Source organism: Giraffa tippelskirchi, chromosome 2, assembly GCF_054371585.1.
Source record: "Giraffa tippelskirchi isolate mGirTip1 chromosome 2, T2T-mGirTip1v1.2.pri, whole genome shotgun sequence".
In the NCBI taxonomy this organism is placed as follows: Eukaryota; Metazoa; Chordata; class Mammalia; order Artiodactyla; family Giraffidae; genus Giraffa; species Giraffa tippelskirchi.
In genome coordinates, this window is record NC_137276.1 from 137,925,100 (window position 1) to 137,944,073 (window position 18,974).

The following is an 18,974-nucleotide window of genomic DNA, read 5'->3' on the forward strand; positions in this document are numbered from 1 at the left end:
TGTTTCCATGGGTTGGGCTTGGCTTTCTTCCCAAGCTCACAATCCTTCAGAAACAGAACCTGTTAATTCTCTGCTAAGTCTCTGCTGGATATCAGACTAAGACAAAATATGCAGGTTGGGGTGTGATTTTGGAGGGGGGACTTTTTTTTAGCCCATGTTTTGTTATTTTTATAAAGCTAACGCTTTTTAATTCCTTTTCTTCATTTCTCTACTGATTGTGATCACAATGCAATTCAAGTTAAAGACAGCTATAACCCTTTAGTACATATAGCAGGATCCTCCATGAGATCTATAATTCTTTCAACATATGTTAAGAGATGAAAGAGTTGAATTTAAAGTCATTTCATTTTCAGCAACATAAGCACAAGTAATTGTGTTTTCAACCTAAAGGCAAATTTCGTATATTGTGTTTTCTGGGTAAATGTTGCCTTTTTCTGACCTCAAGACAACTAATCCATTTTCCTTGTGTTCCTCACAAAGTGCTACTATAAGCTGTATCAAATAATCTAATTTTGAGTAGGCATTTTGAAAATATCAGTTGCTGTCCTGTCTTCTCGTCTGTTTGATTTTGTCACTGACTTTCTTAACACTCTTCAGCCTCCTCCTGTTTCCCATTAAAGTCCTTACTTTCTTATATAACATTCTAAGCATGGGAAAAAGATACCAATGGTTAACCAGAATTCTTTACAAGCCTATCATTATCTTATTGAATTCCAAGAAACAGTAGTAAAAAGACTGATTGAAAAGCATATTTGAATTGGTTTTATTTTTATTTTTCCCCTCTCAGAATGCAGGTCAGGCCAGACTGACCCAACTGCTCTCTGAAGTGCCAGTGTTCCCACACAGCTCACTGTGACCCTCTTAATGGGCACTGCAGTTGCCCCCCGAAGAGAATGGGTCCAACCTGTGAGGAAAATGGTTTGGACAATCCTCAATAACCAAATGCTAACAGCTTTTCAGCGGATGAATAGAATTTTGCTGAGGTTCACCCACGGTTCATCATCTTAACTTTGGCAGAGAAATGTACTTACTCAACCATCTTCAGCCCAACCTCGCCTGTTGTGAGGTGAAAGACAGGACATCTCAACTTTATGGCCTCCAAGCACAAGTTCCATTCTCTAGCCTACCCTTCCCAACTTCCTTTCGCTGAAGAACATGCCCAAGAAAAAGAGAATGTTTTTTCAAGGTCCCAAATCATAGTAACATTTTGGACTAATAAATGAAACTCTTTTTTTATATGCACAGGAGGTATTTAAATTTGGAAGTAAGAACTGCTTTTCAGTTCAGGTTGGACTGTACTGAAATATTCACACCTATTCACTGAAGACCTCAGTGACCATTAAGTAGCTGGATCCTCTTTAGAAATGTCTAGAATTTCATCTATTTACTCTCAGTATCCTGCTTCACAGCTAAGTCAGCTTCAGATTGTTAATGTATTGTATTTCAAACATGATTTTTGGTGTGGGAGGCTATTAAGACTTTAGCCACATAAAGATCAGGGTAAAAGTATGACGTGCACACTTACAATGAATCATCAAAATGTTTAGTGGTGTTCTCCTCATCACTGGTCAGAAGACAGGAAGAAAAAGTGAGTACAACTGATCAAGGCAAGTGCTTAGCCTGCTCCACAGATTTCCCATACAGTAGTGCCTGACTGGAAGTAAGCTTTTAATCCACACTGTAATCTTGACCCAAACTGTTCACCGTTTAGGTCAGTTCTATGACATGTGTAAGTATGAGCCATATGATGAGCTCCAGAGAGACACATCAATAAATATGATTATATTCTTTCTCTCAACTGGTTTATAAGTGTTTAAAATTTCAGATGACTGCTTAATTCACTTTAAATAACAATAATTTTTCTTGATTAGAAATCTTGTTACTCATGTTATCTAATAGGATAAACAGAGAATACTGAAATTACATGACTATATATTTGACTTAAAACAATATGTACATAATATAGTATTTAAAGCTCTTAAACGCAATTTTAAATAAAATATTTAAAACTTTTAAATAAAATCTTAAGAAAAATTTGACAGGGATTTATGAAAAATGTTTGGTGTTATCAATTCACTAGTTTCTGATCTTTACTTAACATTTATCTTCCTATATCTCAGCACAGTTGACAAAGATATATCATATCTGCAATAGACAGCCATGTCAAATTTACTGTTATTAAATAATATGAAAGATATGATTAGATAACGTCCTCAAGGATTGCTTCTAAATTTGCTTTTGTCTTAAAAGAGCTACAATCAACTTATCCTTTTTTAGTCTCCATCTATAGTATTTGAAATTAAAGTTTTATGTTTACAATTAAGTTCATTTAAACTATTTTTATCCAGTCAATTGAAAACTATGCCTTATTCTGAATATTTGCCCATTTTCCTTACCTTTTATTTTTAAAACTTCTCTCAGCTATCCTCATCTTACCTGCAAAGAGTATAAGCAGCCTTCTTTCTCACACTGCCACCTACCACTGAACTCCTTTCACTTCAAGACTTAAAACACAGTGACTGCAAACAAGGGAGAAAAGCAAGATACCAGGTTTCTCTTCCTTACTAGAGATTTTTTCACTTAGTAAGACAGAAAATAATTTGACAGGAAAAAAGAAAAGAGATTTCTTTAGGTTGAGTTTTTTCTTATGTATTGCTTGAAAGAGAAAGTGAAATTCTCTGTCTGACCCTTTGCGACCCCATGGACTATACAGTTCATGGTCTTCTCCAGGCCAGGATACTGGAATGGGTAGCCTTTCCCTTCTCCAGGGAATCTTCCCAGCCCAGGGACTGAACTCAGGTCTCTCACATTGCAGGCAGATTCTTTACCAGCTGAGTCACAAGGGAAGCCCTCTGTATTGCTTAAGTCTTTATAAATGAGAAGCCATATATAAAATGTCCAGCACAATTCTTGGCAAATGGCAGATAGTCCACATATGATCTCTTTTCATCTCCTTTTCCACCTCAAGCTCTAAAACTAACTATGAGAGTAGGAAAGCAGAGTCATTGCATGAATCACTAGTCACACAGTCATGTGACCCATTAGACAAACTGAGTTTGACTTTCATCCCTCTACCATGCAACAGGAACCAATGCAAGTTACTGTAGCCCCTTTTCTTTACAAAATTTTTATAGATTTCCCTTTCATATCAAAAAAGAAAATAGAAAAATATTTAAAACCCAGAAGGTTTCCATTTTACTTTTAGTCACCTTGAAAAATCTTAAGTGGGACCCTACAAAAGTTAATAGTCATGTGGTAAGTCATCTGTTCTAAAAATATTCCAGTTTTTTTCTCTTTGAGGACACTAACAGATGTCTAAAAATCATTTAGGCAATGACATTTCATTCATGGACCAGCATATAATAAACGTTAATCTTAATTTAACAGATGGAAAAGCATAAGATAGAATTTCCTTGTAAAATCATGTAACAGAATTTAAAAACTCATTTTTAAATCACTGGCATGTTAAAATGCTTTAAATCAAGAAGATAGTATACAATGACCCACATTTCTGAATAAATATAGCATACTTTTTACTCTGTAAGAGTTTACCTGAGCTTTCTACTTGTTAACAGCTACTGAGGTATAGTGAATTGTAATTTGGCTACCAAGAAATAATTTGCACAAAAGTTTTAAATTCAACTATTGTTTAAAGTGAAGCATGATTTAATAGACATGTCTTTTTTAAACTAAAGTTCAATGTCAAACTAGAATCATTGTCGTGGGGTAGAAATATTTTTATTATTCCTTCTACTTTTCCTCCTTATATAATCTGCTCTTTGAATGTGGAAATGCTGACCCCAGAGAAATTCATCCACCCATAATACCCCCTTTCAAAGGTGCCTATGTTGTTATGTTTCAGTCTCTCATTTGAAATACAAGAGCAGAGTGGGGATTACTATGCTTTTCTGCAATAATATAGCTCAAGTTTAAAGAAAAGTGAGCAGATGTATGGAAGTGTGCTGGCTAATTTGGAGTTTTAATCTAAAATGCCTGGGATATATACCATTTCAGTTTAACACCTAACTTTCCCCTTGCTCTTTCTAACTTCTACATTCATTTATTGAGTTTTCCAGATGAGACAGCTATTTGACACAGGTTAAATTATTTTTAGAGAACTTGGAAATCATTCCAAGAGTTAGTGGCAAGAATGGCATTTCCTTTGTTAGAAATAGCAAAGAGGGTTTGGCTTCTCCTGGGCCTCTTTCACCTTGGTTTCTCCAAGACCTGGTAATACAGATGTAGCAAGAATTTAAAAAAGCATTTTGATGAAGTGAATAAATAATAGCAACTGTCTACACTCTAGGAGTTATGTATTCAATTCAGTTGAAATAACTTTTCATGGTTCTATAACAGAAAAAAATCAAAGTAGCTGAGTTTTTAAAATAGATTTCAAAGTGATTCCAGAATTTTGACTCTTTTGCTAATCATGAGGAAACTATGTCCTACTTTCTCTGCTTATGTTTTAGTTTTCCTAAATCAAAAACACAAAAAACAATAATTAAGGTCTAGGAAATCTGTTTAAAAACAGTAGGTATCTCTTTTCTATACTTTTACAAATATTGACACACTCTTTCATCTCTAAAATTTTTGTCAGGATTATAGGAAACACTATTTAATAATTCTCATTTTGATATTTATGTGCAAATAGCTTAAATTTTGAAGAATATTAATTCAAATGGCAAATATTAACATTTTAATTTATATTCTTCCACTGGATATCTTAAAAATACATAAAAAGTTTAATAATGCCTCTATTTGAAAAGACGGTGAGAATATCTACGAAGTACAACTTTATTGCTCAGACTTCATGAGAAAAGTTCAACAGTGGTCCATCAGACAAAAAGATTCATGTGAAGAATTGAATGTTAAGTGCTTAAGTGTTGACAATATTGGTCTCTTGAAATGGAGAACACTGGTTTGTGAATAAAATTCCATACGTAAGATTTGGATGAATTTGGTAGCTAAGTTTAACACATATTTGATGAATAATGGAACCTGTAACTGATTAGATATATAGTCCATTGGTAATATTTGAAATCATTTATTGATTGAAAAATGGCCTTCATTAATGTTGCTTTTTAACTATTACCTAAAAAACAATTTTCTGTATTTTTAACTTTTGTCTGAATTTATTAATACACTGAGAGATACTAATATTTATTGTTTACAACACTAGATACTATTGAAAGCATGAAAAAATAGTGATGAACAAGATGGATGTGCTCCCTGCTCTCATAAAATTACAGTCTAGTATAAGATATTAGCCAAGGAGAACAATGTTTTTAAACATTCTTAGCTTTGCAGTGAGTTTTAGAGTTCATTAATTCTTTCCTAAGTCTATTTCTCACAAATTTGTTAATGCTCCTATATTAACACACACTTTGATAAATCAAATGTATCCTACCTAACTTTAAAAAATCCACACACAAGATTTTACTCTTAATGCCACTACAGGAAATGAAATATTTTTTAAAAACTTGTGAAATACCATTTTATATTTATAGAAAACTCTATTAATTTTTTTGTAATGTAAAAAGGAAGTCCACTTTCAAATCTATTCTTGTAGCTCTAATGGCATGCAGATTTAGGTGGAAGTAGAGAAAAAAAGAAAATATTTCTCTTATTCTGAAACCAACATGTTCGTTCACCATCCACTACTGCCTTCTCTTTTGGTCAAGATAAGTGTTTCCTAGTGAGAGAGGAGAGTTTTCAGACATTTTTAAGAATCTGATTTTATAATAAGGTGTAATACTCTCAAGTATTAAAAAAAATCTTGCTATTTTAATGATGTTTGAAAATAAGATTAGATTATTTCCTTTTTCAATTGTCGTAAAAGACATATAACGTAAAATTTACCATCTTACCGATTTTTAAGTATCTAATTCAGTGGTATTAAGAACAGTCACATTGCTATGCTACAATCACCAAGGATTATTTCTTTTTTTATAGGAAGAGCTTCTTGATTCCAGTTTAATAATATGTAGAGTCCTCAGTATAAATTATTAGCCTACTTGAATGCTTAATCATATTACCTGCGCTTGTGAAGTTTTTCACGTGTTTGTGAATGCTTTGATTATTTGAAAATATGCTTTCTATAATAGCTTTTTCCTATTTGCTAGATGTTTCTGAAAACAAAGACATTTTTCTTGTTTAAACAATTATGCTTTTCTTAAAGATCATGCAATAAAAAAAGTAGTCATATTTCCTAGGTGTATCACAGTTGTAGCTTATCCATTTTTTCATGTTTCTAAACGTACTGAAGAAAAAACCAAAAATAAGCACACTCATTTCTCAATGAAATATTAATCCAACTTGTAATTCTGTTTACAACAACCCTCATGGATTTTTCGTTTGTACTCTTTTCTTCAATATCTCCACCTATGACTCCTCTCTGGCCTTGAGGCAGTCACAGTATCAAGGCCATAGTACAGAGGCTCTCAAAGCCTTGTGGCCTCAAGCAATAAGTATTCCATGAAATTAGAAAAGAATAGTGTTTAATAAGAAGTGGGGAGAAGGAGAGGAGAATTGTGGGAGTGTTAGAACAACACTAACGACTAGAAAACTCTGGGTTAAACATGGATTAAATAATATACTTCACTGAAATACTTGTTTGGAGCGCTAATATGGATTTGTGAATTTCAAATAGGAAGACACAGTATGCAAAAAATTCCAAATTGTTTAACTAGGTAGTTTTTTTTTGGAGGAGAATTTTGAAAAACAAGTGTCCCAAGAAACATCTTTTGTGAAAAATGGGAGTAAATGTATACCTGAGTCCTCAAAACATACTTGGTCTGGTATTCTGATCACACCTTTTTATGGTGCTTCTAGTAATTGCCTGAGAGGATTCTAAGCAAGACCTGTATTAATTTATAGTTTCCCACAAATTTGCCCTGAGTCAGTAAGTTTTTCTCAAAATGGAACTTTGAAATGCAAAGTAAAATGTTGAAATTCTGAAGAGATCTGCTTTTCTTTTTGGTTAATATGAGAAATTGAGTAAATATTTTTTTAAACATTTAGGACAATTAGGAAGTTGTGAAATAAATTATATTTTTGTTGTTTTCTTTAATTTTTTTTTTTTTACTGAAGGATAATTGCTTTACAGAATTTTGTTGTTTTCTGTCAAACCTCAACATGAATCAGCCATAGGTATACAAATATATTCTTTTTAAATGAAATATTATAAAAGATATACAGAAATGTGTGTTAGAAAAAAAAAGACTAAAGTTTTGCTAACATCTGGGCATTTTATAGTAGTTTTATATACCATATTTTGAACAACCCATGGGAATTATTTAAATGCATTAAAAATTCCAAAGCAAGAATGTTTAATAGCACACTGGAATGAATGTAATTTCTTTTTGAGAATTGCTAAATGGTTACATAAGTTGTTGTCACATCATAATTGAAGTATGTGGATTCTGGTGATACTAGAGTTATTATGAGCTATTATTTACTGATGATTGTTATATCACTTATTAAATGTTTAACATAAATTATCCCTAGTTCTACACACACACACACACACACACACACACACACCCCTATTTATGTTGATAGTGGTTCAAGTTTGTAGAGAATTTCCTTTTGGATTATATATTTTAGCCATTTTCTGTTAAAACTCCATTAAAAATTCCAAATTAATAAAAATAAATGTGTAAGCTGTAGTGTTCAGAAATGTCATCTTCCTTACTTTTAAACACTTCCAATTCTATGTGACATATATATTTAAATGAAAAATTAATAAATTGCAATCCCCTGTGAGTAATGATTCATATCATATCAGGCTAAACTACATCCTCCATTGGTTATTTGAGATGCAGTAACCTAGCTATATTATGTGTTAGGTAACCAAACAAAACAAGGGAAGGACACTTAAAGAAGAGAGAATTCTACATACTTGGAATCATAGAAGCAAGAATTGGAAAACACCTTTAAGAGTCTCCTCTAGTCCTTTTTTATTTTTCAGGAATGAAACCAAGAATCACAGAATGAAGACTTTTTCATCTCTTATCTCCTGTCTTATGTCTTTCGTCCTTTGCCTTTTGATTCTGCCTTTTCCAAGACATATGAAAAATTCTTCTGGCTTAGGAGGGTCACTGAACTTTGCTTTATAGAAATCCCTTTGAATTCTAGCTTTTGTATCATAGATCTTCCAAAATTTCAGTGGCACCATTTATTAGTTATGCTTGCTCTATCTGGGAATAGTAGTTTTATACAGATATAAAGAACTGAAGCCAAAGAGAGGTTTGGGGCCCTATAGTGATTTCATTGCCTTCTGAATTGTAAACATGGTTATATCTTCTTTGACATATATTATTCAAATATTCTATATGTTAAAAAATCTGTTTCAGTTCAGTTCACTTCAGTTGCTCAGTCAAGTCCGATTCTTTGATACTCCATGGACTGCAGCACACCAGGCTTCCCTGTCCATCACCAACTCCTGTAGCTTGCTCAAACTAATGTCCACTGAGTTGATGATGCCATCCAACCATCTCAACCTCTGCTGTCCCCTTCTCCTCCTGCCTTCAATCTTTCACAGCATCAGGGTTTTTTCCAATGAATCAGTTCTTCACATCAGGTGGCCAAGCTATTGGGGTTTCAGCTTCAGCATCAATCCTTACAATGAATATTCAGGACTGATCTCCTTTAGGATAGACTGTTTGGATCTCCTTGCAGTCCAAGGGACTCTGAAGAGTCTTCTCCAACACCACAGTTCAAAAGCATCAATTCTTTGGCGCTCAACTTTCTTTATAGTCCAACTCTCACATCCATACATGACAACTGGAAAAACCATAGCTTTGACTAGATGGACCTTTGTTGGCAAAGTAATGTCTCTGCTTTTTAATATGCTGTCTAGGTTGGTCATAACTTTTCTTACAAGGAGCAAGTATCTTAATTTCATGGCTGCAGTCACCATCTGCAGTGATTTTCGAGCCCCCCAAAATAAAACCTGTCACTATTTCCATTTCTTCCCCACCTATTTGCCATGAAGTGATGGGACCAGATGCCATGATCTTAGTTTTCTGAATGTTGAGCTTTAAGCCAACTTTTTCACTCTCCTCTTTCACTTTCATCAAGAGGCTCTTTAGTTCTTCTTCACTTTCTACCATAAGGGTGGTGTCATCTGCATATCTGAGGTTATTGATACTTCTCCTGGCAATCTTGATTCCAGCTTACGCTTCATCCAGCCCAGCATTTCACATGATGTACTCTGCATATAAGTTGAATAAGCAGGATGACAGTATACAGCCTTGACATACACCTTTCCCAATTTGGAACCAGTCTGTTGTTCCATGTCCATTTCTAACCATTGCTTCTTGACCTGCATACAGGTTTCTCAGGAGGCAGGTCAGGTGGTCTGGTATCCCATCTCTTTCAAAATTTTCCACAGTTTGTTTTGATCCACAGAGTCAAAGTTTTTGGGGTAGTCAATAAAGCAGAAGTTGATGTTTTTCTGGAACTCTCTTGCTTTTTCGATGATTCAACAGATGTTGGCAATTGGATCTCTGGCTCCTCCCCCTTTTTAAATTCAGCTTGAACATCTGGCAGTTTTCAGTTCACGTATTGCTGACACCTGGCTTGGAGAATTTTGAGCATTGCTTTGCTAGTGTGTGATATGAGTGCAATTGTGCAGTAGTTTGAACAATCTTTGGCATTGCCTTTCTTTGGGATTGGAATGAAAACTGACCTTTTCCAGTCCTCTGGCCACTGCCGACTTTTCCAAATTTGCTGACATATTGAGTGCAGCACTTTCACAGCATCATCTTTTAGGATTTGAAATAGCTCAACTGAAGTTCCATCACCTCCAACAGCTTTGTTCATAGTGATGCTTCCTAAAGCCCACTTGACTTCACATTCCAGGATCTCTGGCTCTAGGTGAGTGATCACACGATCGTGGATATCTGAGTCATTATGATCTTTTTTGTGTAGTTCTTCTGTGTATTCTTGCCACCTCTTCTTAGCGTCTTCTGCTTCTGTTAGGTTCCTACCATTTCTGTCCTTTATTGTGCCCATCTTTGCATGAAATATTTCCTTGGTATCTCTAATTGGGAACCCCTAGGGAATTTGACACTGGAGGCCAGTGGGCTTTGATTACAGAACTACACAGGGCTGGGGAAACAGACTCTTGGTAGGCACAAACAAAACCTCGTGTGCACCAGGACCCAGAAGAAAGGAGCAGTGATCCCACAAGAAACTGACCCAGACATGCCTGTGAGTGTCCAGGAGTCTCCTGTGGAGGCATGGGTGGACGGTGGCCTGCTGCAGGGTCAGGGGCACTGAATACAATAGTGCATGCATATGTCCTTTTGAAGGAGGTCACCATTATCTTCATTACCCCTACCATAGTTTGGTCTCAGGTCAAACAACAGAGAGAGAACACAGCCTCACCCATCAATAGAAAGTTGGATTAAAGATTTACTGAGCATGGCCCCACCCATCAGAACAGTTTCCCCCACAATCAGTCTCTTTCATCAGGAAGCTCCCATAAGCCTCTTATCCTTATCCATCAGAGGGCAGACAGACTGAAAACCACAATCACAGAAAACTAATCAAAGTGATCACATGGACCACAGCCTTGTCTAACTCAATGAAACTATGAGCCATGCCCTGTAGGGCCACCCAAGACAAAAGGGTCATAGTGGAGAATTCTGACAAAACATGGTCCATTGGAGAAGGGAATGGCAAATTACTTCAGTATTCTTGCCTTGAGAACCCCGTGAACAGTATGAAAAGGCAAAAAGATAGGACATTGAAAGATGAACTCCCCAGGTCGGTAGGTGCCCAATATGCTACTGGAAATCAGTGGAGAAATAACTCCAGAAAGAATGAAGAGACAAAGCCAAAGGGAAAACAATGCCCAGTTGTGGATGTGACTGGTGATGGAAGTAAAGTCTGATGCTGTAAAGAACAATACTGCATAGGAACCTGGAATGTTAGGTCCGTGAATCAAGGTAAATTGGAAGTGGTCAAGCAGGAGATGATGGCAAGAGTGAACATTGACATTTTAGGAATCATTGAACTAAAATGGACTGGAATGGGTGAATTTAACTCAAATGACCATTATATCTATGACTGTGGGCAAGAATCCCTTAGAAGAAATGGAGTATTTCTCATAGTCAACAAAAGAGTCTGAAATGCAGTACTTGGGTGCAGTCTCAAAAATGATAGAATGATCTCTGTTTGTTTCCAAGGCAAACCATTCAGTATGACAGTAATCCAAGTCTATGCCCCAACCACTAATGCCGAAGAAGCTGAAGTTGAACAGTTCTATGAAGACTGATAAGACCTTCTAGAACTAACACTCCAAAAAGATGTCCTTTTCATCATAGAAGACTGGAATGCAAAAGTAGGAATTCAAGACATACCTGGAGTAACAGGCAAGTTTGGCCTTGGAGTACAAAATGAAGCAGGGCAAAAGCTAACAGAGTTTTGCCAAGAGAATGCACTAGTTATAGCAAACATCCTCTTCCAACAACACAAGAGATGATTCTACACATGAACATCACCAGATGGTCAATACTGATATCAGATTGATTATATTCTTTGCAGCTGAAAATGGACAAGCTCTACACAGTCAGCAAAAGCAAGACCGGGAGCTGAATGTGGCTCAGATCATGAACTCCTTATTGCCAAATTCAGGCATATATTGAAAAATGTAGGGAAAACGACTAGACTATTCAGGTATGATCTAAGTCAAATCCCTTGCGATTATACAGTGGAAGTGACAAATAGAATCAAGGGCTTAGATCTGAAAGAGTGCCGAAGAACTATGGATGGAAGTTTGTGACATTATACAGGAGGCAGTGATCAAGACCATCCCCAAGAAAGAGAAATGCAAAAAGGCAAAATGGTTGTCTGAAGAGGCCTTACAAATAGCTGAGGAAAGAAGAGAAGAAAAAGGCAAAGGAGAAAAGGAAAGATATACCCATTTGAATGCAAAGTTCCAAAGAATAGCAAGGAGAGAAATGAAAGCCTTCTTCTGTAATCAATGCACAGAAATAGAGGAAAACAATAGAATGAGAAAGACTAGAGATCTCTTCAAAAAAATTAGAGATACCAAGGGAACATTTCATGCAAAAAACAGTTTAGCCTACAAATAACAAGTATAATTTGCCATAGCTATCTATTTATGTAATGAAAAGCCCAATTCCTATATTCAAATCAAACAGACATTTAAGTTTAAATACGTAATTCTTTTAGGTTTATGTAAGTACCAAAGAAAACTCTGAGAACCATTATTAGTAATACCTCCATTGGTAGCCATAAGGAAAAGTATCTTCTTTCCATCAGTGTGAGAGCACTTGAAATAGAGACCCTGGTGATAACAATGGATCTACTCCACATATTTTTAACTAACCAATTGTACCGCCTATATTATGCTTACTCAATAAAGATATATTCAAGGAAATTTAAAGTAATTAAATAAAAATGAATATGTGTACACTTCTAAAGCAATTGTCATTAAATTTGATCAGGAAGCATCTGAATATCATGATGATCATCACAGAATATAAATCATTAAGATATTTGATCATATTACATGGCTTGGAATCAGTATTTCTTAGAGAAACCATAACTTTATTATAGATATGTGTGTGCAAAGTTGCTTCAGTCATATCCGACTCTTTGTGATCCTACACACTGTAGCCCTTCAGGTTCCTCTGTCCATGGGATTCTCCAGGCAAGAAAACTGGAGTGGGTTGTCATGCCCTCTTCCAGGGTATCTTCCCAACTCAGGGATCAAACCTGTGTCTCTTACATCTCCTGCATTGACAGGAAGGTTCTTTACCACTAGCACCACCTGGGAAGTGTGATACAAAAATCACAGACATGAATATCTATGACCATATTTATTTGCTGTACAATAAGGCACAGTCATCTTTCTAAGGACTTCTATTAATACATATTTTATGGAGAAGGAAATGGCAACCCACTCCAGTATTCTTGCCTGGAAAAGTCCATGGACAGAGGAGTCTGGTGGGCTGCAGTCCATGGGGTTACATGACTGAGCACGCGTGCATGAGGGTGGAGGGAGATGGGTTGGTAGCAATAAACTGGTAGAACTAAAAAAAAAAAAAAAAAATACATATTTTATGATACTTGGACATTCACTTTGTCAGAATCAACAATTATCAGGTATCAGTTTTTTAAAGGAAAACTGTTATTGGTGAATATAATAAAAAATCTAGGTTAAAACATGTAATCAAATATGAGCTGGAAGAAAGATTGACTATATTCAATTAAGCAGTGGAACTGTTTTTCAAAGTTTCAGCCCACCATTGTAAAATTTGAGTGCCATTGTTCCAAAGTCTATCTTATGGTTTGTTGATCAATAATTTAAATAATAGATAAAGATGGTGACTGTATTTCAACCTATAAATATATGATTTTTAGAAATAGAGAACCAAAACTTTCCTCAATAATGTGCTTTTTAAAACAAACTTGTGTATTATGAAAATGGTGCTTATTTTTTTTTTTTTCTTGTGAATTTGTTTTTATTTTACTGGGTCTAGGGGATGGGATGGGGAATACCTCTGTAAGTTATGCCCCACTAGGAAGATGTCCATTCTAACTTTCCTGGGATAGCTTTCGGAGCTTTTTCTTTTTCTTGGAGCTGCTGCTCTTGCTGGCAGCAGCCTCTTCAGGTCCACTGCTGAGTGGCTCCTCCTTGGAAGACAATTTCCGCTTTTTCTTGGGGACCCTCTTGTTTTCTGACTCATCAGGGTCAGTAACTTGTTCTTCTTTGGGAAAAGATTTCTTTCTCTTGGGGAGACTTCCAGTACCAGCTGTCTCTTCAAGACCACTACTAACTAGCTCTTCCTTGGAAAAAGATTTCTTTTTCTTGGGTTTGGAAAAAGAGACAGATGGGTCTTCCATTCCATTCTCCTGAAGAGCCTCCTGGGGTTTTTGCTTTTTCTTCTTTTTGGGTCTTTCACTTGTCTCCTCACACTCCTCCGGGGCACTGCTATTTTCTGAAGAAGCCAGGGCAATTGCAGCCAGCCTTTTCTTTTCTTTCTTCAAGCGTTTCTTCTCCTGTTTCTCGAGCTTCCTAGTAATCTCAGCAGCCGCTTCCTCTGCCTGAACCATTGCCTCCTTCATGACATCCAGATTCTTTCAGGGAATCTTTCCAGTCTCATAGAAGGACAGCCGCTCCTCAACTTGTTCTCGAAGCTTCTCCCCAAAAACACTGGTGGGCACCTCAGAGAAGCAATCGATTCGTGAGGCAATACTGCATTTGTTTGCCAGGTATCGGGAGATGCGACCTTTGTTCTTGGCAGCTGCTCGGCCAATGAAGGTAGAGTGGAAAATGAGTCCGTATTTTGGGGTGTTACCCCTTGTCTTCAAGGCTCTGGAAACTTGGTCCCTTTGCTGGGCCCAGGGAATCACTCAGACACCAGGACTGGCCAGAAAATGGTGCTTATTTTAAATGAATGTTTTTATGATATATATTCTCTGCAATAATGTATGTGTTCTTAACATAAATAAACATATATAAACATAAACATAAATAAAATATTAATTTTTGGAAAGAGTCATTTAAACTTGAGAAATCAATAACTAGCAATAAAAAAGTGAAATAAGTCTGACATTTGTTAGATACCCATCAGTCTATTTGACAATGTCAATCCATTGACTGACACTGTGTTTTCTCCACTCTGATTATCTGAAAGTGTTTGTTATGACAAATTAATCATTTTTAGAGGCTTTTCTTCCCCCTTAATCTCCTTATTTTGTTGTGACTTTTATAGATTTTTTTCTCTTGTATATTATATCCTGATTTCTTTTTTTTTTCTTCTTTGTAAAATATTTTATCTTTTCTAACTCACAGAGTTAGTGCCAAATTATTTGTTCATAAGAAAATATTCTTAAACACTGAAGTATTATATGTATGTTATTATTACCCTTTTCATTATTATTTAATCAAGAAAAATGCAGTGAATCAACTGGCTCAGTGTATAGATAAAACGGTTTCTACAGATGTTTCTTCTCAAACTGATTGTGGGTGTTTTTCTTTGGATAATAATAATAATTATATAATTGGTTAATGACACTTATCAAGTTCTTAATATACACCAGACACCACAGTAAGCATTTTCAAACATTTCACTTAATATTCACAATAGTTATTTGGTAGATATGAGTTTGAATCTGATTTTTCTTTTAATTAATAACAGTTCAGAAAGTTGAGAACCGAAGGAATCTAATCACTTGTTGAGTTCATAGGGCTCATAAGTAGACAGAGCTCAGGTTTGCCTGATTCTGGGGGCCAAACTCTTGTCTATATTATGTGTGTGATTCTAAAGCACTACCAAACAGGATGAAATCTATAGCTGAAAATTTGATAAAGTAATAAAATCTATGAGAGTAGATTCATACTCCAGATTCCAATCAAGACACATGATTTAGTCACATTTTCAACCACTTTTGGCATGTAAAAAGATATGTGTGTGTGTGTTTGTGTGTGTGTATGATTTTTTTTTTGACATGTGTATAGGCAATGATTAAGCAAATGGTATCTCTGAGTGACCTTAACTTTCAACAAAGAACAATCACACTAATTTAAGTGTACTTTGTTCTCTCCCAATTTCCAACCAGATTCTTAAAAATAGAATGAAAAAAAAAAATCCCTAGGGTGATTTAACTTAGGCACTGAATATTTTGTTTGTTGTTGTTGTTTAGTTGCTAAGTTGTGTCTGACTCATTGTGACCCCATAAACTGTAGCCCTCCAGGCTCTTCTGTCCATGGGGTTTGCCAAGCAAGAATACTGGAGTGGGTTGCCATTTCCTTCTCCAGGGGATCTTCCCAAACCAGGGATCAAACCCAAGTCTCCTGCCTTGGCAGGAAGATTCTTTACCACTGAGCCACCAGGGAAGCCCATTTGGGCTCTTAAGTGACAACAGTACTTCCAATATCTCTTGGCCCTGTTTATCTGTCTACTTAACTTCAGACCTTACAGGCATTCTTTGCTGGAAAGAGGAATCAGGTTTTCTTTTCACATTTGTGGGAATGTAATACTCCATTTCTTAGGATTGATAGGGATAGAACTTAACATTCTTTATTTTCAAACTTTTGATGATGGCTTTTTGTACCAAGAAATCCATCACCTCTACCATCCCCTTCCAACTTATGTATCTGTATCCTAGCTCTACCCTAGAACTCATCACACCTTCATGCCTTTCTCTCTGCTTGAAATACTCTTTATTCTCTGCATGGTGAAGTTATTCCTCCTTAAAGGCTCATTCAAAGAGTCTAACTTGTCCTAATCCACCCCCCCCCACCCAAAAATATAAAGAAGTTTTCTTTCTGGGCTTCTACAGCACAGAAGCTGGCATGTACTAGGAGGGAAACAATGATTTATGAAATTGTCAACTGCATTAAAAATGAATTAGAGACTGATCTACCTGTCAGGGGGCCTCTTCTCTCTTACAAAATTTAGAGCTCCTTGTTTAAATTTCAAACACTCATTCCCCTTGTGGCTATAATTGGCTTGGACAAGCAATAGCCAAATGAACATATGTGGACAGTAGATGCCAAATAAGGCAATTTTATTGAAATATTCATGTGGCTTTTTTGTTGGCGGGAGAGAATACTGCTATCTCACCATAAAGACTTAGTTCGAAAAATGCAACATAAGGAAAAAACCAGATCCCATCTGCCAGGCAAAATAGCTATAAAGTGGAGAAATCAGGTTTTTAATGAATCCTTTGAGAGTAACTTGAGTTATTTTTTAATGTAAGAGCAAATAAACTCTTGAGCAGAGCTACACAGCCATGTAGTATTCTTTTAATTTATAGCTAGGCCAAATCCAAATCCTGGTTTTAGCTAAATTAGAATTTTCCCAGAAGAGAGCATGATTAGACAATACAAGTGGGCTTATGTTGGCTTTCTAAAATCTGGCTCACTGTCTAAGGGGACTAGAATTCCATCCTCAATTCAAGGCAAGTAAACATTTCTCCATATATTCACGAAACTCACTGTGCAACTTGGCTGGAGTTCTCTGTTTTCTTTAGCACATATCCACAAAAACAAGAGTGTTGATCTTCCATATTCCACTCTGAACGAGTGTGGGATAAGATAAAACACCTGTTCTTTCTTCTTTCTTGGCCAACGTTGTCTGTCTCCATTTTCAGACTTCTGTTTTGATGAATGCTTTTTTCCTACTAATAGACCCATTTGAAATATAACTCATTCCATGGATTTTAATGATTAACAAAGAAAGAATCTTTAACAATAAGGAACTACTGAATAGCAACAGAAAGCTATATTCACTATCCTGTGATAAACCATAATGGAAAAGAATATGAAAATGGATGTGTATACATACATGTGGGGTTTCCCCAGTGACTCAGCAGTAAAGAATCTGCCTGCAACACAAGAGACTTACAGGAGACATGGGTTTGATTCCTGGGTCGGGAAGATACCCTGGAGGAGGAACTGGCAACCCGCTCCAGTATTCTTGCCTAAAAATCCCAAGGACAGAGGAGCCTGGCAGGATACAGTCCATGGGTTCGCAGAGTCAGACATGACAGAGTGACTAAACAAAAACAAAAACAAACAAACTTCCATATGTGTATGCTTAACTGAATCACTTTGCTGTGCAGTCTAAATTAATGCAACATGGTAAATCAGCTATACTTCAATGAAATAAATTTTAAAAAGTAAAGATCATCTGCATTGATAAAAATTCTTTGTAATGTACACTGTGTAAAGCAAGACATTGTACATCATAAGGAGATTTTAGGGTTTGCCACTCTTGAGGTGCATTCTTCTCCTTAATACTTCATGCATGGAGAACTCTGCAGAAACTTCACTTTGAATCTTAGGAATCAAGTGAAGGTAAAATTCAAAATCGCCCAGAATTGTGTATATATATATATATATTCTATTATTTTTACTGGAAGATAGATGGTTACTGGTTTAGAATGTCTAATACTATTTGACTGGTTCCTAAATGAATAGTGTTACTGGAAGATGGCTGGTTACTGCTTTGGAATTTCTAATACTATTTGACTGGTTCCTAAACGAATAGTGTTACAAGAGTATTTGTATTTGCTTCCTATTTGGGGCTGACAAGAAGTGAAGATATCACACTCAGTGGGGATCACACAACAAGCATCCTGGGAGCTAAGGGGTTGGGATGTCTGGGAAGTTTGGCTACAGTATGTCTTGTGCCATTTTTCAGTAAGATGGTGTGGAAGTTGATGACATAGAGAAAGGGATGGATAAAATGGGTCATGTTCAAATGTGTGATCAGATGAGTGATAGAAATCTGAGCCCAGTCTTATTCTTTCTGATCTGTCTTAAGCCCCTGTAACCCCAAGACAAGGGAACCCTGCCCTAACATTATGGTGCAAAACACATTATGGTGGATTAGACAAGTCACTATATTCTGCCACTTCTATTTTTTAAATTGGAGGCTTTCTAACAAGGAATTTACTGCTCTCTTATCATTGTTCTCAAAGGCAATATGCCCCTGTGACTCCTAGCACAAGTCAGCATTTTCTGTCAATATGGGAGGGAAGTGGGAATGGGATAGGGAAAAGCGAGGGAAAGAAAGGAAAATCAAGATCTGAGGTCTAGAGTGTTGGGCAAACATGTTAGCAATGTTTAAAATAATAGAATCCAAGAGTTGAAAATATCTTAAAAACCCCACAGGCTGAGTTCTCCCTCAGTGAAGCAATCATTTTTATAACCAAATCTGATATCTACCCTATCTCTTCTTAAATACCTTCAGTAATTCTTGAATATCAGTCTGTTCCCTTGTTATTAGAAATGTCTTTCTTAAATTAAGACAGGCGCTAAACTCCATAGAACTCCTCGTCTTTGGAAAATATCTTGTTACTCCTCTACTTGACAGTTTTTTGAAGAGTTGAAGCCAGCTTTAATGTTACTTTATTCTTTTTTTTCCTCCAAGGGAAAAAGCGTCAGTGCTTTAACTACTCCTAATATCCTTTACTAACCTCCTCTG

At 36.1% G+C, this 18,974-nt stretch overlaps 1 pseudogene; it reads right to left on the reverse strand.

The window, feature by feature from the left end:
- Positions 1–13,490: 13,490 nt before the first annotated feature.
- LOC145531050 (nucleolar protein 56 pseudogene) lies at positions 13,491–14,103 on the reverse strand (annotated as a pseudogene).
- Between the last annotated feature and the right edge of the window lie 4,871 nt (positions 14,104–18,974).